At 37.4% G+C, this 24,295-nt stretch overlaps 1 long non-coding RNA gene across 1 annotated transcript; it reads right to left on the bottom strand.

Moving 5' to 3' along the window:
• Nucleotides 1–340: 340 nt before the first annotated feature.
• Nucleotides 341–23,765, bottom strand: LOC103919016. Its single transcript, XR_663721.1, has 5 exons — nt 22,687–23,765; nt 16,145–16,284; nt 14,150–14,320; nt 5,440–5,563; nt 341–1,087 (listed from the first exon to the last, which is right to left on the bottom strand). It is a non-coding gene; the product is annotated as an uncharacterized LOC103919016 (long non-coding RNA).
• Nucleotides 23,766–24,295: the final 530 nt, after the last annotated feature.

The following is a 24,295-nucleotide window of genomic DNA, read 5'->3' on the forward strand; positions in this document are numbered from 1 at the left end:
TATTCTTTACAACTGTGTTTAAGGGAACAGTGTAGGCACACTTCAGTCACTATTTGTTTCTGTCTGGTAGGAAGCTGTGATGTTAGGTTTTTTATTTTTAGCAAGAGTTACATTTCCTGAGTAACATTCATAGCTAATAACAGACTCCACAAAACCACCATAGTCAAAGAATAAATGTGGAGTCTTAGAGTAAAACCAGTCCTCTAAGCCTAAAATTAGAAAGCATTCCATTCTTCTAATTTAATCTTTTTTTAAAGTGAGCAATTTCTATTTGGCTAAATAAGGTACAGATGTATTTAGTCACTGAATTTTCAAGTCAAGTTTATTTGATATCATATTTCAATAGTTTCTATTTTTACTTCAACACTGGATTAGCTTATGATAATAGACACATTCTGTTATACAAAATAACCATGAAGAAATTTAATGGATTTTTTTTACCATATTATGAGTGTTACACCATCAGTAGATTTTCTTGAATCATTTACTGTTTTATATAGGGACCTGTATTAAAAATGAAAGGTGTAGTATAGAAACCACCTGCAGGGTTCACTGTCAGCTATGGTACATTTCAACAGATTCTGCCTTGAAACGTCAAACTCTTCATTTGTAAGTAAGCGGACTATATCAGCAAGAGGTAACCACAACAAAAATCAACATGTCCACCCCTGACGCAACATAAATCTCCACGCTCCTCTCAGCACATTGGAGTTACCACCTCTACAATAACGCACGCCAAGCTTTTTGGGAAGACCATCCTAAGTGCTTCCAATTGTCACATAAGGACCTCTTCTTCTCTTCTTCCCTGGCTTTCAGCACAAAAGTTCGACAATGCCAACAGCTTCTTTATTTGCCGGGATGCTCTGGTGGAATTTTAAGCGTGAAGAACCTAATGTTCCACAGAAGTGATTTGAGGGTAAAGGTGGGCTGGGAACTGGTTAATGAGGTTCCTGAACCCAGGTGATATTTCTTAACGTGTTTTCGGAGAAGTTGTTTGTCAGGGGAAGAATAGCAGCAAAAACTATGGCCAAATGCCTCACCAGTGTGATGTCGGCATATGTGAAGGTCGAAGCTCTTCTTCCGAATGCTGTAAAAAAATTAAAAATGTATCAGGCATTAGTACCATCAGTAGCAGTGAGCACTGCACAAACACAGGCAGCCAGCCTCTAGCTGGAATGTTCACAAATCCGAAATAGCCAAACAGTAGGTCAGGGGATAAGTCATCCCTAGCAAGATCTCATAGCTCTGTCCAGTGGCAGGGCTAGAACAGAACACTTGTTTTTTTTCCTACCACTGGAGTAAGTTAGTGGAGTTTGCACCATGTTTTCAGCAATATTTCTATTTTAGTGTCAGTTGTGCACCTGTGGATATATCTGTTCTTTGAAAATAAAACCTCTGTACAGGCATTAAAAAATCTAAACTCTTACAAGCACATGTCCCAATTTACTTTTTACGCATTTACAACCTTAGGGTACAATTGCACCAGCATGCAGCCACACACACCACAGATGCACACATTTGCATGTGCATGTGAATCTGCATGTAATTCCAGCTCAGCATAGTGAAAACTGCAAACCACTCTGAATATACTGAAAAATTTTGACCTTGCATTTGTCACTTCATTCTACCTATTTTGCATTATGACAAAGGGATACATCTCAAAATGAAGAACTTAGCCATAACACAAATACTGTCAAGGATTCATTCTATATTAAAATATGATGTCTGCTACATACTTACTATGGGTCTAAGCCCTGCCCCGAGACAGTGGAATTATCATCTGGTCCTAATCAAAACCTCAGTTCTTTCAGATTCAGGGAATACCAAATATAGGATCTAAACCTTTGGGTTTTGGCACTTCCCCTGAACAAGGCCAACTTAGAATACAACTGCATAGAGGCTGTAAGAGAATCCAGATTGAGACTTGCGGGTTAGTCTCAGCACTTGTTACCTAACCTCAATCAGGTTTCAAAACTTACCAATTTGTAATGCAAGCTCCTCTGAATTTAAGGTTTCCCTTAAACAGACATTGAGGATCTGTTTATTTTGGCAACAACTATTTGCAGCCCTATGAGCTAGGAAAATTAAAACAATCACCTACAGTAGGATTCATCCTACATAATGTTAGCCAACAGGCGTATTACCTTCTAGATTTCCTCTGTAAAGTCACCTGTTGGCAGGCAGTAAGTAACCCTAACAGGTGCAAATTAGCCCACACATTTAAGTAATGTCTCATATGAAATTAAGATGTCTTGTGGGAATGCCCATCATTCTCCATTGAGTACAGAAGGGGATCCACAGAGAGGTCAGATTAAACAACCGACTAAGTTGGCTAAAATTAATTCTTGGACTCAGTAATGTATACACCATACCAGTTTAAAAACCTCTTGGCTGATGCTGCAAATATTTACAGGTTTTCTACATTCAGGGTTGGGGTACTTAGGTGATGGTGTTATTTATATGAATGCAACAAGCAAAAGACTGGACTTAAAGTATGCTTAATCAGGTAAGTATACCTTAACCCTCCTTTCCACTCACACCTAACAAAAAAAGTAATTGGTTGACCTGGCATGTGAGAAAATATTTTACTACACAGGCATAGAAAAACTTGGGGTTTCAAGCTAAGATTTACACAAAAGATGAAATATTTTCCCATACATTCTTATTAAAGCAGCTCAGAACTCTTTAAATCCCTATCTGTATCATCATCAGGAACACACAACATTGAGGAAATGCTCTTGCAGTCTTTTACAGCAAAACTACCAAAAACGTGAACCTGTCGGATTCTGTGCCATCAGAAGCAGTTATCTGACTCTTCACAGTCGCTAAGCAAGGCAGGTATCTCAAGCAAATTTACATCTCTCTTTCTATATAGCTCTGAGCTCCTGATATGACAAAAGCCTTAAAGTAAAGGGACTCTACATGTTGTAAACAGCCCAGTTACACACACATAAACATGTATACATAACGAAGTCAAGACTTAAAATGTGTATGTATGTGTATCAATACACACAGAGATGCACTTTAAAATTAAATGCACTGTAATCCTGAATTTTGATGAGCAGTTGCCGCTGCAGATTTCACTATCTTATTTTTCATTCAATGTCTCTGCTAAACTCAAAGCACAAATAATCTTAATGGGTGAGAGCTTGAATAATGAAACTCTTTTCTAGTTGAGTATCAGTAAACAGTATATATTAATTCACAAACTAAATCAGAATACTGGAAAAGTTTAGAGATAACACTTTTCTGTGTATTTCATCACTGCAGTTACGCCATCCTTAGTCTGGCTTACACTCAGATCTGCATGCTCATGTGTGACTTCTACCCTTTTACACCTCACTTTTGAATACAGCCCACTGAATCAGTCAATGGGTTCTGTGTGGGTGTAAAGTATATGCTTGGGGACTGGAAAAGGGTTGGGTTTGCTTGGGTTTTTGGTTTGGGTTTTTTTCTTTCTTTCTTCCTTCTTTTGTATTCCTACATTTTGTTGTATTTTTGATACAATTTCAGAAATAGAGGGTGTTATGTTCTAGTGTGCTTAAAAAATCTTAAAGACTATTACAGATCTGAAATAGATTACTTAAGAAAAAAACCCCAACCTTACTGTATTTACCCGATTCAGGCAAACTGTTTCACAAGTGGCAATTTCAAACATCCAAACTATTTAGGTCTGGAACACTATGCAGGCATTTGCAGTTACTGCTCTGCAGACAGGAACTGAACATTTTTTTAAGAATAAATTTTACATACAAGGAAAGAATACATCCAGACAGTGTTATCATTTACTCTTACAGACTCTGGTTAAAACATTCACTTCCTCATCTCATAGACTCTCATTATATAATAAGTTTTTAACTTACTAAAGAACAATCCTATTAACTTCAAATGGAACTAGTTCCACAGCAAAAGTTAAGCATGCAAGTGTTTATATTATGACGGCTAATGTGCAGCTAACAGGGCAAACTAGGCTGGTGGAAGGAGGCACATTGTTAATTTGCAAGCAACAAAATCTTTGATCCCTGTAAGTAGGACTGACCTATTACAAATAAATGAAAAAGTATATGCTTGTAGAGTAATACTGCAAAAAGAGACGAAATACTACGACAGGTATTACAGGATGGTTTATTAAAAAAAAAAAGATTTTTAGTAGTACAGGATTAAATGACAGTCCCCTGTCACGCTTAGCTTTAGTTATAGTATCCTATAACTAAAGCTCATCTGATAGGAGAGGAAACTGGATTTCTTGTGCTTACTACAGTAATGCATAAAGAGTAATAGGTTACCAGTGTTCCGTTCTATAGTCTGGAGTTCACCACTACCGTTCCCCTCAAATTTTCTGCTATTTTCTGCTACTCGTGTTTACAATTCTGCATTTTTACACAGCTGCCACAAAAATTAGGAAGAAGCCTTTTTCCCTGTTATTCCATTACCAGATACTGAAAAGCTCTTGGTGAAGAAGGCACTTACTTTAAGCTCAAGGTATCTTATCACTTTTGATAGATGCATTTCCAGATTTTAATTCTGGCATCAAAAGACTCTCCAGAAGGAGCACTAGTTTTGTAATCAGAATTACCTTTATTATGACAGATAAAGAAACAGAGTAAATTAAGCTTTCCCCCAGGTAAGTAACAAACAAAAACTAATCAAGCCATCTCTCCACCAATCACTGCATACCTCAAGAAAGTGACTTGTGGACATTAGCTTATCTTGGTTTAAACCTTTTGAGTTTTTAAAAAAACAAAGCAAACAGTACATCATTTAGTGTACAGAGTTTAAACATACAAGAATTTAGCAGTTAAACAGCTTCTAAGGCTGCTAAGTACATACTTTCAACATGTACTTAGGCTTTACTAAAACTAGCTAATGCTCCCACTCATCACATGAGGCACTCTGCCAGCGCTGCAAAATGAAATGTGTTAGCACCCTCAGAAACGTGATCATTTCCTCAATCGGTGGGGGCGGGAGGGTGGAATCAAAACACTACAAGCAAAGCTGGAGACAAAATCAGTGTGAAAAAGCAGCATGGTGCACCTAATACAGCAAATTAAGACATACAGTTAGTGAATCAACGCATTTTTGTTTTTATACAAGTCACTTGTCCCAGCACCTCTTCACACACACACAGATACTATCACCACCTTCTACAGGATATTTTTGTATTTATCACATTAGTGTTCCATACTTCTGCCAGCACAGTCTATGCAGTAGTTATATACAGAAAGAGCTGTAAAGAGGGGACGGAAAGCAATCTCTTTAAACAAAAAAGCCTTCATAGAGCCAAGCTCCCAACAGGAATATACTTAAATGATTGGCTTGGCTTTTATTAATGGGTAGGAGCACATACCTTAAAGTGTGGGGTTTTGTTGTTGTTTTTTTTTTTTTTAAAAGCCAAAAGATTTACAGGATTTGTCCAACAGAGGGATTATTTACACTTACCAACTATATGAACAGAGTCAACATTTGTAGGGCCTCTCACTAGCGCATGCTGGGAAGTGCTGCTGCAGAGACCTTGCATCAATGGAGGCGTAAGAGCAGATCTCACATTTGAAAGGCTTCTCACCTACCAGGAAATGGAAAGCAAATACGAAGGATGCAGTATCTTCTATGGGAACACAAAGTCTGTGTGGGAAATTCAAAAGAATGTCAGTGGATTAGCATTTACATCCTCAAAGCCACAGCTCATCTTTCACATGATCTTGTTGCTAATGAAGCATGATCTTAGATAATGGTCTAGACAGCTAAAGGTTACAGTCTGTTTTACCTGTAGGAGACCTACTGCATCTAAATTTGGCTTCCACCAGAAGTCCAATCAAGAAAAACTGGCCAGAATGATTTCCAAATTTAGTTTTGATCTTTTTTTCTGAATCAAAGTTCAGAGGGCCAACTCTCAGAGTACTCTATGTCACCAATTAAAAACAAACAACTCAGAAAGGGGAAATGTAGCAGAACGAAAGGGAAACTTTCAAGAAGCAAAAGGAAATGACATTAAGGGAAAGTAATTTTAACTTAATGAAGAAAACACACAAAGAATTTTCTATAAAGACAACAAGGACAACATTTAGGTCACGAATACAAAGGAAAACAATGACTTTCAATAACAAAACCATTGAGAGGTACTTTCTTAAAGGACTAGCCTCCCCTTTCATCTACATTCCCACTGACAATTTCTAATTTATAATATTTATCTTCATGTTTTTCTGATGTACTAAAATTCTGAAATATTAGCCTTACAGTGAAGAACCTGAAACAAACCTAACCAGAAACCACTGACTAAAAAAAAAAAAACAAAAAAAAAAAAACGAAACAGAATCACAGAACGGTCAAGGTTGAATGGAATCTCTGGAGGTCATTTGGTCCAACCCCCAAATAGGCAAACCTATTTTCATTTTGGCAGCCAAAAATCAAAACACAAACCAAACAAATAAATACATTTGAGTTAAAAAAGAATGAAAAGTGAACATATTTTAAGAATCTAAGTCCTAACACCAACCCTCGTATAGTAATAATTCTCCTCAAGACAGCATTTCACACCAACGTCATTACAAGTAACTCTCCAGCTCCAGTTTTATTAGTGTTATCTTTTAAGAATTAATGCAGGTGATATCACATTGCGTGATCACTGCATAGTCAGCATGATGTGGAAATCAAAGCATTTTTTTGTGTTTACCCCCAGCTGTCAATGGGGAAGCAAACAGGAAGAAGCTGATGACATTTTCAGGAGCAGTTGTCAATGGCTTGATATCTAGATAATAAATTACATTTTCATAGCTAATAAGCACCTTCCTAAAACTCACTAAATATGTTTGCTGTAGGTTACATAACAGGTCAGCTGCAGAACAAGGAATAGGAGACAGTTCTGGATTTGCAATCCTTCTTCTAGACAGTGACTTATTTTGTTCATTTTTTGCAAAAGTTTAATTTATTTTGCATGGTTTTGGTCACTTGTCTACTTATGCGCCTGAATATCAGTAACAGTGCCTGGCCACACTGCCTAGCCAGCCTCCTAGGAGAAGTCGGTTATCTCTTCTTTGGGTATCACCCTCCTTTTCCTGTACCTTTTGAAGCCCTGTCAGTTGCCTTCTACAGAAGCTAAGAATGTTTAATAGAGCAAATGTCTGTCTTTGAAGACATGGCATACTTGCCACCACAGAGATTGAGAGCCATCTGTCCCAGTAGCACGAGACGTCTATCAGCCCCCTTCACACCTATGCTTCCTGCCAGACATCTGCCTACTCTCCTCCACTGCTGTGGGTGACGCCATGGCTCCAACGCTGCGGGATGGAGCACCACCCACGTCGCTCAAGCGTCGGAGCGCTGCACGCCTGCCAAACCACTGCAAGAGTATTCCGTTTCTCCAACTCGCTGAAAAGTTAATTTTGCCAGTGTGGACACAGGCGGATATTCCCTATTCACTACGCTGCCAGGTCCTATAGGACGAGTTCTCCGCAAGCTGATTTATTTAAATATTATCACAAGCAGCTAATTGGCTCCCCACTGTCCTGTCCACCCACTCACTGCACACATCAAGTGGCAGGTTTCAGAAGGCCATTAATGCAACATAGCACGTTCCCATCCTATTCATTCAGTTAAACTTATTTTCTAATCCTGTAAAATGCTCGGTTCAGAAAAAAGGAGAAAGGCTTCACTTTTTAAATACCAACAAGATGGAACAGATCCAACAGTTCCAGGCAGAGAGTGATACAAAGTACCTTCTTCTGTGTAAATTCAGAATTTCTAATGCAAGTGCCTTTTTTGGCAGCCTGATTGACTTAATATAACCATGGCAACGCAAAGTCTATGTAAACAAATCACTTGACCAAGACAGAAAGAACCCCAGAGCATCAGTCACAGAGAGGCTGGGCCTTTGATAGAGGTTCAACATTAAACTTTAAAACAGAAAACTGAAGCAGGAAGCTTTCCAGAAAATGAAAGGGAATGTAGCCAAGGTGGACAAACAACAATCTCTTATATTAAAAATCCTGAAGTATGCCAATATGTGCAAGTTGATTTAAAAAGTTTTGAGCAGACGTTCCCATTCTTTCCTGGCCATGGAGTACCAGTACAGAACAAAAATTTATGAACTGGTTGAAGTCCATATCCATCTGAACTAGCAAAGGCATGCTTCTCAGTTAATGAGCCAGGGTCATAAGCTGTCCTTGTCTTTGCAGTATGTATACCTTTACATAGGTGTCTTCTGAATATAGATCCTAAACCAGGATTTCTGTAAATATACCCATATTCAGGAAGGCAAATCAAACATATCCTTAAAGATCAATATCCCTCAATGTCACAAAAAACATTTAAGTTAAAAATTTGCCTGTTTTGTTAAATCAGGATCAGAGTGTTTGGTTTTTGCACATTCATCGCAAGAGGGAGAACTACCAGTAGGTAAAAAAATACCCCTTTTCTCTGAAAGTCCTTTTCACAGCACTAAAGAAGCACTCCTACACAGCATTCAATATTCAACCGTAACAGTACCTTTTTTTTTCCTCCCTAAGCAGTTTATCTAAGTGGTAACACAAAGATGACATACATATAATCCACCTGTATGCATTAACATATGCTGTGTCAGAGAGGCCTTGAGCCTTGTTTTGCATTCGCAGTGCTGGCAGTGAAAGGCTTTGATGCCAGCATGTGTTCTCATGTGTTTCTGCAGAGCTAACTATAAGAAGGCTTCCTGTCAGAAAGGAAACGAACCTTGTCACAGCTGGAAAATCATCATCTATTCTTCCTGTGTAAGTGGTCTGAAGGGATGACATTTCTCAGTTACTGTGTTAATTTAGGCTTTTAATGCCTTTTATCATGACTGTTTAAAGCTATTAGTTAGGAAAGACTGACATCATTATGGGAGGGATGAGAGCACAAAGATTCCTATCAGACCCATCTACAACCAAGTACTTCAGTTATTATTTTATTATCTTTCAACTATTTATTTATATTCCCAGAATGACATACTTCGTTGTGTTGAGTAATTTACTAGCAGCCAATGCTGCGTAATGCAACATGATTATATTGGATTGTTGTATTTTGATGTTTGAATGGTCCACCTAAGTCTTCTAGAATTTGTCTGGATGAAAAAGACAGATTCTACTTTCTCAATTGCATGACGTGCTACTCTTTCAGGCCAGCAAGTGGAATTTATTTAGAAGGAAGAATAATGCATATGAAAATTATACATGTGCTTGTATACAAAGAGAGGATTCCTAGGGAACAAAATTGTAAAACATTTGAAAAGGCCTACACAGATCACAGATCTGCTGTTCCAAATTCCTTGATTTTCCAGATTCTTACCCACACCACGCTTAGGATACCTCAAAACCATTTAACTCTATGCCTTAAGCACTTAAAGTTCCTCAAAACTCAGCAACAACAGGTATACAACCAGTGCTTCCTAAATTCACAAACAAGTCTATAATGCTGTAAAGTCACATCTGTAACACACAATCATTTCAAAGGGAGATATATAAGCAAAGAACAACTTTAAAATCCTTGTCCTGTGGAAGTCAACTATAGCAGGTTTAAAAGGTGCTTACCTCTCTATCCAGATTATTGATCAGCACTCAGCAAAAGGAAACAATGTCCTTTCGAATCGTATCTGTAAATAATTAATTACTAAGTAAATACTATTTCCAAATACACACACTACATTCACATGTTAGATGTAATAAACAGGCTTACTCATTCTTTAAACACTCTAATGAAGACATAGCTATTTTCATGACACATTTGCGAAGGTAACTAAAGTCCTACTATTTTGAAAACAAAGTATTTTAGAAAAAAACAAAATTAGTTTATATTCTACTCAAGACTTCTACTGGTAAGAGTATTCCTGCTAATTCTGAATTAAGAGTGAATCATACATGTGTTATTTTATGCAACAGTATTCAAAACAAGAAAGATGCAAAAGAGGATTTAATCCTCAGTTATTTGTGTGGATTAACACTTTCTTGCACCAGAGAAATAAAGCTTACATTGCTCAAAGAATAAAAGCCCTTAACTTGCACGAGGGAACTTAAGTACTCAGGGGAGCTGTTGAAGTATTCGATGCATAGAAGGTGTGAAAGCCTATATGGAAAAATCTGGGATTTAAACAGCAGGCTTCAAAATGAAAGCCAACTCTGAAAAGCAAGCTGTGCCATTCTGAATAACTCTTTGTATTAATTTTTCTCCTCTTCCCTAAACATTTGCGGTCTTTCAAAAGGGAAAACCATCACAAAAAAAATTTGTCAAAGATCTAGATTCTAAACTCCTACAGGACAGACAGAACATTTTTAGAGTTATGAAGCAGAGACCAAAAAAGCAGGGGCTAATTTCTGCAATATCTTTGTGGATCCAATAGAAGTACAGTAGTTCAAAGGTATAACATGTCAATTCACAAACTAGGAAAATGTTCTTCGTTACCATTTCTACTCATGGAAATCAGAATTAAAACCGTACTTTTTATACATTTAAAGAACATGTCTTTCACAATGACATAACAGAACAACCTCTCTTTGTTAGGGGATTAAATGCTTTGTAGAAAAGTAGAGCTATTTGGATTTTCTAGCTATTTGAATTACTCCTTAAGAAACATGTAAGCATAGCCGCCTATTTCCAGCACATGTAATAGCTTTAAATGCAGATTTCAGAATTCTGATAATATTGCGGACAGTGCCTATCTTATGCAGCACTTGTGGTGCAAACTCCCCACAAATACTGACACCTTTTTTTTTCTTTAAGGAGAAAAGAAGGACGACACTGTTACTAGGAGTGTTGGTTCAATCTTCTAAGTTAAGGAGCGAAAGTCCAAAGGAACCTGGAATTGTAATATGGATGATTTAATCTTTCATCCTTCAGCTGTAAATAAGGTGTGTTTGAGACAGTGGGAAATTCCAACCCATAGAGACCAAAGGGTCTTGAGTACTCTTGATCAAGTTTCAGGCTCCATAAAGGTCCCACATGCATTATAACACAAGATTTTAATGAAACAGTCAGGCAAGATTATCAATAAATCTGCCGTGTTAGGAATCAGTTTCGTTCTTCCCAGTTAGCTTTTGAACACCAATTACAGGCAGCTGGTCTTCACAGATGCCACTATGATTTTCACTTCTTTATATAAACTATTGGATAAAACTCAGCAGCTGAAAAGGTTAGACTGCCCTCTCTCTGTAGCTCCTTGCTAACTACTTGATCTGTAACTTAAACAGAATTATGGCCACACGCTTTCAAGAAATTCACAATGGTAGGTATTAATCACCATTTTCCCATATAGTCATTAAAAAAACCCCAATACTCCAAATCAGTAATATGGTACACCTCCATAAAGTTTTAGATGATAAAACTGTACTTCGTGGCTGAAATAAGACAATAAAATTTGGTTATATTCTTTAGTATCACTAGTATTCCCTGCGATTGAGGCCTTTAACTCGCATGCACTGTCAGCAGAATGCACAACCCATCCCTGTACATGAATGTATTAATACGTGAATTAAAAGCATTGATATATCTAGTGTATTCTGTTTTATTTTCTGACGGGAGAAAAATGGCCAAGAGAACATTATTTTTAATTGTAATATTACATTAATTTAACTTGAAATATAGAAAAATAAGTATTTGAAAGACATAAGCAAGACTCAGGTGACATTAACTAATAACATCATGGGGTTCGGTTGTTCGGCTATTTTATCCTTTAAAATATACACGCACCTAATGCCATACTCATAAAAATCTTAAACCTTCATATAGAACTGCCTTTTTCATAAACTTGAAAGAGATTTTACTAAATAAATTCTACTGCCTAATACCGAAAAGAATGAAGACTTCCAGTTCATACATTCCAGCTATCCTTGTAGCAAATAAATTCGGTAGAAATCATCATTTTAAACTCTAACATCAGTAGGTAGTCTGCAGTGATGTTTACAGGCAAGGAGGAACACTGAAAAAGCATTTGAAAAGTAAAAGTCAGTGTGATGTTGTTCATTTGCTGCCCCCTTCTGGGGAAAAACAAAACAAAAAAAGCACCACAAAACAGCCGGGAGAACAGACACTCCCTGCATACCCTTAACCAACACTTCTCTGATAACTCAACCTTTTGACAGCAGATCTTTTTCAGTTTAAAAGCTTTTTATTTTAAGTTTTAACTTTAAAGTATCAATAGACCCTAAAATATATTTCCCAAATGAGTCTTAATCTAGGCAGAATGAGACACGATTCCGGGAAGAAGAGAAAATGAGGCTACTTGCTTTGGCACTCGAGCTCTGCGTAGCAGCACTGGCTGCGCACTCCGAATCGCAGCCAGCACAGCAGCATTACCTTCATGCCATTCCGCCATCAGCTATTCAACCTAAGCTGCGGGACACAAAACTGAACTGGCCGCGATTTGCAACAGATTCTCTTCTGCCATGGGGTCAGGGCCGTTGGTGGAAAGAAGAGACAGCCACAGGCTGGTAATATGGCTAATTGCTAGTTTTGTTAGTTTGCCCTTCAAAGGGGCTGTAAGAAAGAAACAGCGTTAACATGAAGTTTGCTTTGCTGTACAGATAGCAGAGCAAAACTCAAGTCAGAACTAGGATGAAAAAAGTTCAAGTAAGTTCTTAACCTTTGCAGTAATTACAAACATCGTTCCAGGGAGAGCTCCAGAGACCCAGTCTGTAAATGCTCTTTTTACTTCCAAAACAGAGAGGTAATGCGTTCATCAGATAATGACACATTTCATACGTAACCTCAGACTAAATTTGGATTGCCATACTCCACTGGTTCAAAAATAACTGTTGTAATGACATAATGATGCAAAGTGCTTAACCTTATACTTCTCCAAGTTCTTTAAAACCGAGACAAATCATTTCAAAATACCTCACCGTGAACATGGGAACAACTTGTCTACCTGCTTTGTGAATTTGTAGTGACTGAACTGTGCTTTGACTATGACAAGGCTTGTTAACTGACAATTAAAAAAGAAAAAAAGAAAAAAAAAAGACCAATGCCTATGTGAAAGGTACATCATCAGCACGTCAGTCTACTCTCTACCTACTAGCAAAGCTGCTAGTTCACTACAAGTAATCAGGCCTTTGACTATCCGAACATAAATTCCTTTTTTTCTTTCTTTTTATTACACCAATTTCAACAAGCTACTAAAACATGCATTTATTTATTCCTACATGAGCAGTAACTACTTCAAACCAGGAAATCCGGATTCGGTATAGACAATTACTTCAGTCCTAGAAAACAGTGGGGTAAAGAAGCTATTTGGGGAAAAAACTTTGACAGTTTGAATTAATTAGATTATAATACACAACTTTAAAAGTCAGAAAGTGATTTCTCTAATTAAACTGAAGGTGTCTATTGTGAAAATATTTTCTAATAATGTAATAGACATACGTATGGCCATAGACAACAGCAACAAAAAAAAGAACATCCCCAAAACCAAACTCACATACTTGGAAGAAACATAGAGAAACAGAATGTACACTAACTTCTCTACCTAAATACTAGAAAAGCTATTATTAGAATATCACATGATGTCAACTCGTGGATGGGTGGCTACCAGAGATCACTATCATCTTTATCAAAGAAAAAAAGATCTTTTCTCAATAACAGGAAAGCATCAAATGCCTTCTCAGGTTCTCTTTGGAAGAGAGGACGCACTTGAGGTCAGACAAAGTCTTAGTGTTAACTCTTAGAACTGCAGATAAGTGGAATTTTGCGTTAACTGATAAAATTGGTGCTTCAATAAATATGCCTCTTAGAAACGCAGCCACGACTGCAAAGGAAGCTGTACACTGTCACTGTTTCTTCATCTGTTTACGCGCAGAATTCCAAAAAGTCTCACAGCACATCTCTCGGCTCTTCAAAGAGCACATCTCAGTGGCTCTCCTTTGTTATTGCTTGTAACAAAACGTAAGAGAAAAACCTTTAGAAACACCTTTTGATCAGCACCTGCTTACTTTATTCAGAAGACTGGTACTATCACAAACCAAGTAGAAGACAGCTATTTGAATAGGGTACCTTATTTTTGTTCAGGCTATCCGTGGGCAACTTTCTTGTAAAAATAGGTAAGTAGATAAAGAAGTGTGCCACATTATCAATTGTTCTGTAATGAAGATCTACAGAAGTACTTGGAGCATAACAAACAAAATGGAAGTTTTGCTGTAGTATGGGTCATACCTACCGTTGGTACTACATGCAAATTAACTTGAATCCTTCTTTCTAGTTGCTTTTGTGTTAGAGCACACAGGATTATCTTCAGCCTTCTTTCGTCTTTCATTTGTTTTTCATTTCTTTTTTTTTCCTCATGGATTCATTTGTTATGTCCATTCATCTGACATCTGGTTTTGAGCACCTGATCCCAAAATGAAGACAGAAGGGCTGTAGAAATTCTGTGATTTTCCATATGCTCTTTCAACTCTGCTCTAGATTGCCAATTAAGAAATAAGTAAACTAATTCAAAAAGAAACCCAAAATACGGTATCAACCAATATTTTACATTACCGTCAGTGACTGAAAAGACTTAAGAATTTGAGGTAAGATACTTTCATGTGAAAGACAAAGTTGTAGAGGGACTTTTGCGATCGTGTAACCCTCATAATTCAGTCCACTAACAGAGGAGAAAAACTTTGCCGATCATTCTGTGTTACATTTGTGAAACACACACACACAAAGGGAAAAAAAAAGCTTCTCAAAAAAAGCTAGACAAGCCATTTGTTTGGGGTTTTTTGGTTTTGGTTTTTTGTTTGTTTGTTTTTTTAAACTGTAGGGCAGAATTAGATCCAAGTTGTTAAATATAGGTAATGTTGAGGAAAGAACTGTTCTATTTTACTTTTGCACATATTATAAATATAATGAATAGGCAGATGACTTACAGCAATGTTTAACTGCCATTCACACCCACCCCAGAAGTACAGATTATCATTCTTGGATGCACATTTTCATTACAAAATTGCTGCAGCGCTGCTCAGCACAAAGAGAAAAACAAAGTGAAATAAGCACAAATTATAATGATAAAAATGATAGCATTTGGAAAGTCACTACTGTGTGTGACACACCACCACAATAAATATCCCTGTTTTTTGAAAGTGACAAAGCAGGAAGGAGAACCGTGACTTTTGGGACTCTCATTTGACCTGATTCCCTTGGGTTTACCAGATTACAATGTATTTATCATACGAAAGCTTTATCTAACAATGCACATTTTAAATAGTTGTATTTTCTAAGTTTCCTCAGCTAAACTTCCAACAATCATTACACACGTAGATAATGAACAAGCAACATATTTACATAATATAACTATTATGTTGCAAGGAACTGATTTATTTTTATGCTAGGAAAATCCAAATATTAAGTTTCCTTTCTTATACTGTTGTTAAAACAGCATAAAATTCTAATTACATTGTTAAGACTAATATCAAGATCAGTGAAATGACAGCCATTTCCAACCTAAAATATAAACTTAAAAAACACAGTGCTGCATATACTTTTAATATATAGCATATTTGGTAAGACTAAGAAAAAAATTAAATAAGCCCATTAGATGATTGAGAAGATAGCCGGTATTTGTTTCAGAGCAAGGGGAATACTTTAATCCACAGAAAATATCATTTGGTGTAGAATCACTTAATTGGACTCAATCTTTTTGGTCCTGACATAGTTTGTATATTACTGCTTTTGTATGAGTTAATTATTTTAGCAACAAAGTACCAAAAATTCTCTTTTTGCACACTCCCCCCCCAAAGCCTACAAACAAGATATAAAAGGTTATGGTAATTGTTATATATAAATGAATCAATCTCAAAACAGTTGCACCAACTCTGAAGGCAACTTGTAAAATCCATCAGCTTAAGCAGTATGTATCAAATGCTCCCCACAAGGGCTTGGTAATGTAAGACATTTCAGCACACTGCGGTTTACAGGAAGAAAAAAAATATTTTTCCTCACCACGTGTCATCAAGCCTTATGTATTAAATTGCCAATTCCTTTTAATGTGACGGCACAGCAAGCATCAGATTACAAACCCTGCCAGATTATGGAGCCTCTAGTGACTGGGGGAGAAGGGAGGATAAATTGCCAATTTTATGACCATTTACACATTAAAAAAAAAATATTAAATTTCTTATGCTTTTTTGAGATGATATATTCAAGAAAGTATTGTGAATAAACAAACATTTACCTGACCCTCCATGCAGTGTACACCAGCTCTATGCTTCAGAGTGGTTCAGTGGTCAATACATCATCACCAACACAGTGTATGTTAGGATGTCATAACGGAGCTGAAGCCAGTGACCCTAAACAGTCTAGATGTCACATGACCTAAGGAAGAAATACGTTAACTTTTACATAGCAATGTACTATATGGTCTCACAGCCTAGTAACTAGGAGCATACAGCACATACCATTAAAGATGATGGCATTTTCGGTAATTTATTTTAGTATGTTAAGGTGGATTCCCAACATATTTCCCACAACACAAAATAAATCCTATATTAAAAAACAAACAAACCCCCAGCTCATTAAGGTTACTAAGCCAAGAAATAAAAATTAGGAATTGCCAAAATTAAAGTTGCCTTGGTAACCTTAATTTCATTGCTTTTTGTGCATATACTCTATGCTCACTAAACAATAAACCAAGGCTGATGAAGCACTACCCATTCTACACACTGAATTTTGGAAGGATCATGTGGGGGAAAAAAAATTTGCATGTAGTCAAGTCAGGCAATTGAAGATTTTACACCACCCACACAGATGATGAGTGTTTGACTTTGCAACCTTTATTGTGAGTTTTCTTGAATTTTCTGCGGGTTTTTTTAAAAACACCTTTAACATGTTTTAGGCTTTATTTTTTGAAACAAAATGCCTGAGAAGTTAAAACATAAATTCCAGGTTTCACAATGGGGGATTATATCTAGGCCGACTGGCATTGCTGAAACCCTTAGATACACCAGAAACCTCTGATGCTTGAATTAATTGCCGTTTGAGTAATGACAGCAATAGTAAACAGAAGTGATTGTGTATCCTCTTATATTAATGCTGGTTTGCATATCTGAGACTCTAAATCTTTTCTGTCCACTTCAGGCCACCCTGTTGCCCAAGTTATTTTCATTCTCCAAGACTCCCCACTTTATTTTATTCTCTGCCCATTACGCCCTGTCCCACTGGCAGTTTTCCTAATGTGCCAAATTCTGCCTGAGTTCATCTGCTCATCTCGTCATGTCCTCTAGCAACTTCACACAGGTTTTCCAGCCCCGCTGTTTTTTAGTATCCAACTTTTTTTATATGCTCTCTATGAAAGAATTAAAAACCTTTGCAGCCAGGTACCAAAGAAAACTGGCAAGTTTTCTTAGTTCCTGTCCCTGCCTCCCTAAAACAGTCTGTCACAATTAGCTTCCTGCAGTAAGGTATCTTCACTGTTCATTGAATTTTTCAGAGGCTGTGAAGAGGCCAAGTCTCGACAGACTTTTGCATCAGGAGTGTGCCTTTCATCTATTCTAACAGAAGACACCATCTGAAAAATGCTTAGATCTTTCCTGCAAGCCATGAAATATTAGGGCTTTTTAAATAAAAGGTATCCACAGTCTTACTGGTTCCACTTGAAAACATTATGAACAGATAGTTTTCCCCCATATGCATTCCAGAAAATTGGTTGAATCATTTTGGTTGATCTGTTCTTAAAGGAAAAGTATCAGTTGGAGGCAAAGAACCAACATAAAAAATTTCAGCCAATACAAACAAAAAAGCAAAACAGGTAAGTGAAAACAGTATCTTTTAAATAAACAGCAACATTGGTAACAAAGCAGAGCATCTAGAGTAGTAAAAAAAAAGGCAGTGTCGTTTTATAACACTAAATATGAAGTAAGCAGTTAAAATATAGAAGAAGTGAGAGATATGCAGGTGTAGGTCAAATTCATTTAATTTCTGTTTTCAGAGGAAGGGGCCTTCTTTAACATAATCTTGGGGAAAGTATATTTATCAGCATGAAGAAGAACTGCTGCCAGAGATGTGTAGCCTCTACCACTATTAAAAAATAAATTACAAAATCAAATTTGATGGTTTAACTATGCATAGCTCCCGCCCCTCCTTTTGTTCACCCTGCAAGAGGCACAGCTGGATAGAGTCCTTTGAAAGTTGCTTTAGGATTCAAGAAGTGTTGAAGTCAGCTGTAAGAATTGCTTATTTGATGGAACTAGAGTAAATATATATTGATTGATAGGCTGCTATACATTTCCCCATCAGATTCATGCTGCGTCAGTTAACGAGATTAACCAAAGGTAGCAGTCAGAAATCACAGATGCAGGGACAAGTCTCTCCACATAGCTCTGTTTTAACCACAAATCTAGGACTTTGTAGGTCAAGGTCTGAGGAATTGGAACTGCTAACAGTATGAACTGCAACGTGCACTTTTGACATCATTAAATGTCAAAAAAGGGATCAGAAAGAGACCAAACTCTTGGTCTAAAAGACCTAAGTTGTAGATTGAACCTGCCTGGCTGTCATTCAGAGTATTACAATTCTGGTGTTATTCCAGTCACATTGACACAAAGCTGAAGTCAGAAAAGCTTCAGACATGAAGCAGCCTTCATCTTTAATGTTTTAAGCAGTACAGTAAACGCCCCCCCCTCCAAGTGAAGGGCCCAGTTTGATAACAAAAAAACAATAAAACTGTGAGTTAATAGAGTCTTCCTTGTATGAAGCAAGAATCTCTACCTATTGCAGATGGAAATAAAGCTCTCACTGAGTAAGATGAAGAAAGACTGATGAAAGAAGATAAACTTGCTGCTACTAACTTAACAAAGAAGAATTTCCTTTTAAACTGACAACTGGTTATCTAACCAAGCAATTATCAATTGCCAGAATAAGCCCATCAGAAACTCAAATCAAAATAAGCCGTATCCAAACCCCAAGCATCTCGTCCTGCATCCAGATTCCCTGCACTGAGTGTCATTGTCATCTTCTTTTCTCCTCTACCTACTTAACAGCTGCTCAGCTGCGAGCTCAATGCAGCTGCTACATCCCACCGCCACCAATAGCCTTTGAAGATGAGGATCCTTGTTTAGTGCCTTCAAGCAAGCTGTAGAAGTCCCTAATCCTCTTCCCCCCCTCAAACCACAGTTTCAATCTAGCTTAATGAATGGTAAAGCCTTCTTCCACCAATTAAAACAAATTTACTTGTACATACATTTGCATAAAGCAAATATTTAGCACTGGGAAATTCACCTCCACTCTATAAAAGCAGATAGAAATAAAACATTTAATCAGAAATCCAATACATCTTTACAGTATTTACAAAGCATTTGTTGCACTTTATAAACTAAGCAGTTTAAAAAAAAAAGTAAAAGAAAGAGACCTGTTGAAGGGAGGGAGGGGGGAATAAAAAAATTAAAAAAACCACCAAAAAAAAAATCCACCTACATTTGGAAAAAGTCTCTCACATTCAGTACATGGATGCAGTTTGAAACTGTAACCATGGTTGCGCAGATGCTTGTAGACCTTGATCCATTCCTTAGCCGTACTAAAAGCCACAGTTTGTTATAATAGGTTAAAATCACATTAAATGCATTAATTTAAAATAGAAGAAAGACATTTCTCCACGCTAAACAACTATTAACATAAAAGTTCAAACCTAATTCCTATGTAGTTTAAAGTGTTTTGTGCTTATTTAAGCAATATGAGGCTGAATTTGGCTGAGAAGCACAGTATTTCAGAAGAAAGAACAATTATTGATTATGAAGACACAATTTGACCATGGGGGCTCCGGCAGCAAAAGCAAGGTTAGCTCAGCTCTAAGGATGCTCAATGCACTCCCCTCCCCCAGTGTCAAAACAGAACAAAAAAACCCAGGATAACAAACAGTTCTCAAAGATTTCAAACCACAATTTAAAATGTTAGCAAAATATATACTTGCAGTGGAGTTATTTTGATGTGAATTATGGAGCATATGAAAAATATTGAAGGAACAGATACTTAGGAATCATCAGAATACCTAAGCTTCAAAGGATTATATTTAGGGGTGAGATGCAATACACTTTACTTGCCCATTTTCTTCTAAGCACATCTGCTGACAGTCTAAATTTGGTCTGGCGAAAGTAATGGTTGGAGGTTGCGGGTTTTGCATAGAGGATTTCCGTTGAATGGGAAATGCAATCAAGACCACTAGCCCTTTCCCGTGAAGGTTTTAATACAAAATCACTCAACTTTGTAGCAATTTCTGAACTCTTTTTCAAGGTTTAAGATTCAAAGACCAAAAATGAGGACAGGCAGCGTGATTAGTCTTTCAGGTCTTTTGCCTCTTTATCCCTGATGCTGACAGTAAACTGCCACTATACAGCCTATACAAATATTGACAACTGTTTTAATTTATACAAGTAAACAACAAATAACATCATGTAATCACATGCAGGAATCAGCACAACAAACTGATAGCTTTGTCCTATATAAGAAATTAAGAAGAAACTTCAGTATACTCCACCGAAGTATTTCAGCAATTTGTACTTTTCTTTTTCCCCACTAATCAGCTAGGCTTTCATGTAGCTTAAAAGTTATAACAAGCATACTGTAGCAAATAATGTTAGCAATTACAGCTAAAACTTGACGTTAAGTTAAACTCAGGCTTGGTGCTAAGAAGCTACAGTTAAAACTTGTTTCAAAAACTATCCCCATAGCAAGCTGGGAAGGCTCTCACAGCCGTTTTATCAGCTCCACAAGCATAACAAACTGGCAGACAACAGTTCTTTGTAATGTTATGGTAAAACTCCCTTTAAGGGACTGAAACATCTGAAAAACACTAGCAAGCTGAAGACTTCTCACAATTTCTTTAATGTTTCTTCTCCACCTTAAAGATGCATAGGAATTAGCATGGTGTTAAATAGATATTTAGAAAGGCTTCCTTTGCTCATATTTATCACAAAAAGGCAAGCAATATTCAAAACAACTGCAAAATATTTACAATTCTATAATATACAATTCCATAGTAGCTTAAAAAGTTATTATTTAACCTACTAATTTTTTCAACAGGAAACTAAAATTATGTAAACTTTCTGCATATGTTAACATAACAGTGAACAGTAAGTTATAATCTTCAAAATTCACTGCCCCCAGACGTAATGGAAATTGTCAAAAACGTATCCCAGAAAACCTAGTCCCAGGTTGTTTTCTCACTGCAGTTATAAGGGAGATACTTTTTGGGGGGGGGGGGGGGGGGGAATAAAAAAATCTAAATTACTCATTCAAGAGACAACTTATAATTTGTCAATACAAAACAGTTCTCCTTTCAGTTAAGAAAACATTGTTTGTATAAGCACTCATAAATCTTCTCACTGTTGTAGCCATCTCTATTTTGAAATACTGTGAATTTCAGCTGTCTTTCTATGTGCTCTCCTTCCCAACCTCTTAGAGAAAAAGTTGGGACTGGACTGCAGCCTTGTTGTCGACTTACAGTCACATACAATTAAGTGGAGACACTGCATATCGTTGTGAAGCAAGAAAGATACTCACTTTGCTTTTAGTTCTAAAAATGACCCTTTTTTAGTTACTTTTCCTGCAGAAATTCTGCAATAAGCTTCTATGAAAATTCTATCTCCTGCCCTTTTAAACAGTAAAAACTCAGAATAACCCCACCTATCCCAAAGACAAAGACGACTTCAAAATCAGACTGCACAACACATAATCTAATCTAAACCCTTCAAAACCAACACCACAACACAGACACAATGCCCAGTCTAGCTACTACGATCACAGGAAGCTCTGTTATTCCACATTCCCCAATGCTCCTAACATTGCCTTTTTTCTTATCTGACCACTGCCACAAACTCCAGAGCACTCCTGTGAGCCATCACCTTCTTTCACATAAATTACCTGGTTTTGCACTGGCCTTACTGAGCAATCAGAACCAAATCAGTAGTTCAACCCAGACAGCAAGAATTTGGTCTATATTAGCAGTAGCAGCCGTGGAAACCTTGCTAAAAATCAATCAATCACTGCAATCACCTGCAACACTGAATGGTTAAACAGAAAAATGCCCAGACTACCTTTGTACACAAATCTTTCAAGATTTTACCTACAGACTTGAAGGTAAGCACTAAATGCATGGCTTTATTGAGGGCAAAACACCTGCAATTAGTAACCGAAACATTTCTACGTTTTTCCCTCCTTGCTTAAATAAAGTACAATTGGTACAAAAGCAACATTCGTAGTCAATGCAAAGGAGAACAGGACTGGAATACTAGAATTGTGTCCTTTTGTGATTTAAGAGACACAGATTATGTTATTCTGCTCAGGTCCTCCATTTATAAACGGAGATAACATTTAGCTATTAGCAGCGTCACAAAACTTAGAGATAAAAAGCATTAACCTTGACAGAATTATCTTTACAGTAATGTTACAGAGCCATTAAAAAGCTAATAATATTGAAATTAGTGGAATATGATGGTCAACTACTCCTAGAAATACTCAGAGTCCACAATATAAAATGAGACAGGATTTTGCAGAATGAAGGAACACCATCAAAAAGTGAATATTTACAACACTTTTTAGAATTTTTGCAATTCGTATATTTTCTTTGTTTAAACCAGTATGTTTTACTGTAGCTTCTCATGATGGCATTTACAGCTCATACTGAAACTCTCTAATAAATTTTGCATTGACCAAATAAAGTTACATGCACAGAGAAGTTTATAGCTGAGGCAACTGTATGAGGAAAAAAAATAAAATTTGACTTACTGGTAAAATCACTGTGTGGACATTTAAACATATCCTGATAATGGCAAGCTACATGAAGATTTCTTATCCGCTCAGTTTCGAAAGATGATGAATGCATTGTGCACTGAAAGAGATGGGGTTTCCTCTGATGGCTGTCTCTGTGCACTTTCCAGGCACTTTGTGACATAAAACCACTTTCACAGATGAGGCACTGGTAGGTTTCTTTTATCCACTTGTGTGATTTTAAATGATTTCCCATTAAGTCCCACTCAGTCACGGGACAATAAACGCATTTAAAGCCACAATCCACATCATGACCATTTTCATGGATTTTATGAGTATCTTTCGACTTCATTGCTACATCGCACGCGTTGTGGAAACGCTGCGTTCTCTCAGAACCCAGCTTTAAAGCGCAAGCATCTTTCACAGGATGAGCTAACCCTTTACTGTCACATCTAGCTGTCTTCTGATTTTTGTAATTTTTTACACCTTGATTCAGCTTTAAGGGTTTTCATCTCCCCAGCTAAGGTCTGAGTTCTAACACTGGAAACACAACAGAGGCCAAGATGCACAGACTGGGCTGCTGCTTCATCTTTGCTCTTGGAATATGAAAGAGAAGTCGGCACTGCAGAACAGGGCTCCTCAAGCTGCAAATGAGCTGCTGCTTCTCCAAACAAGGTGTTCACTCACAGGAGTGAGAGGCGTGAGGATTATTGCTCTGACTGCTTGGGCTCATGTCACAACAGGGAGGACTCATATTTTGAAGTATCTGACACACAGGTAATAAAACAGATCTTTTTTGCACGATTTTCTTCGTTTTCTTTATTTTCTTGGTTAGCTTCATCTCCCATGCTATAAGACTCATTTTCATCTTGGTCCATTTTAGGACAGCCTGAAACTTGACACGCTGGATCTGTTTCATGCATATAAGCCAGGTGCGTCTTGATCTTACTTTTGATGCTGCTTGTCAACTGGCAGAGCTTGCACCTGTATGCCTCCGCCAGAAACATTTCCACCAGGCGGGCAACCTGGGCTTCAAAACCTTCAGGCACAGCAGCATACAACTGGGATGCTGCTGTTTCCTCAGGGCGATGCAGGTTCATTGATGCAACACATCGGTATTTGTATTTAAACTCATTCATCTTCCATAGTTGCTGGTAGGTAAATCTACAAAAGACAATAAACAAACCAGTTAAAATCCACTTTATGATTTCAAATGTCTTTTATCAAAACTCTAAGCCACAATGAAATCTAGATTCAGATTCCAGTCATAGGGATGTCTGTAGATCTTAAGACTATCTGAGAGGAGCGAGAGTTTTGCCAGGAGTAAAACGATGCCATAAATGATTACCCAAACCTCTCGTGGAAATTAAAAATGAACTACGGGCTAATAATATTATGTCATTCTTCGTGTTGAGTTTGTAGCAGTTCCCGCTAGGAAAACAGGCGGTATTAATCCCAAAGCAACGAACGCTGGTGAGAAACCTGCGCCGCTAATACACGGAGGCCTCCGGACGGCAACCATTTACCGGCCGTACCCTAACCGCAGCCCAGCGCCCCGTCGCCCCTTTCTGCGCAGCCCAGTGCAGTCGGACGGAGCCTGGAAACGCAAACTAAGCGGAGCGACGCC

This window comes from Pygoscelis adeliae, unplaced genomic scaffold (assembly GCF_000699105.1).
Source record: "Pygoscelis adeliae isolate BGI_AS28 unplaced genomic scaffold, ASM69910v1 Scaffold186, whole genome shotgun sequence".
Classification (NCBI taxonomy): domain Eukaryota; kingdom Metazoa; phylum Chordata; class Aves; order Sphenisciformes; family Spheniscidae; genus Pygoscelis; species Pygoscelis adeliae.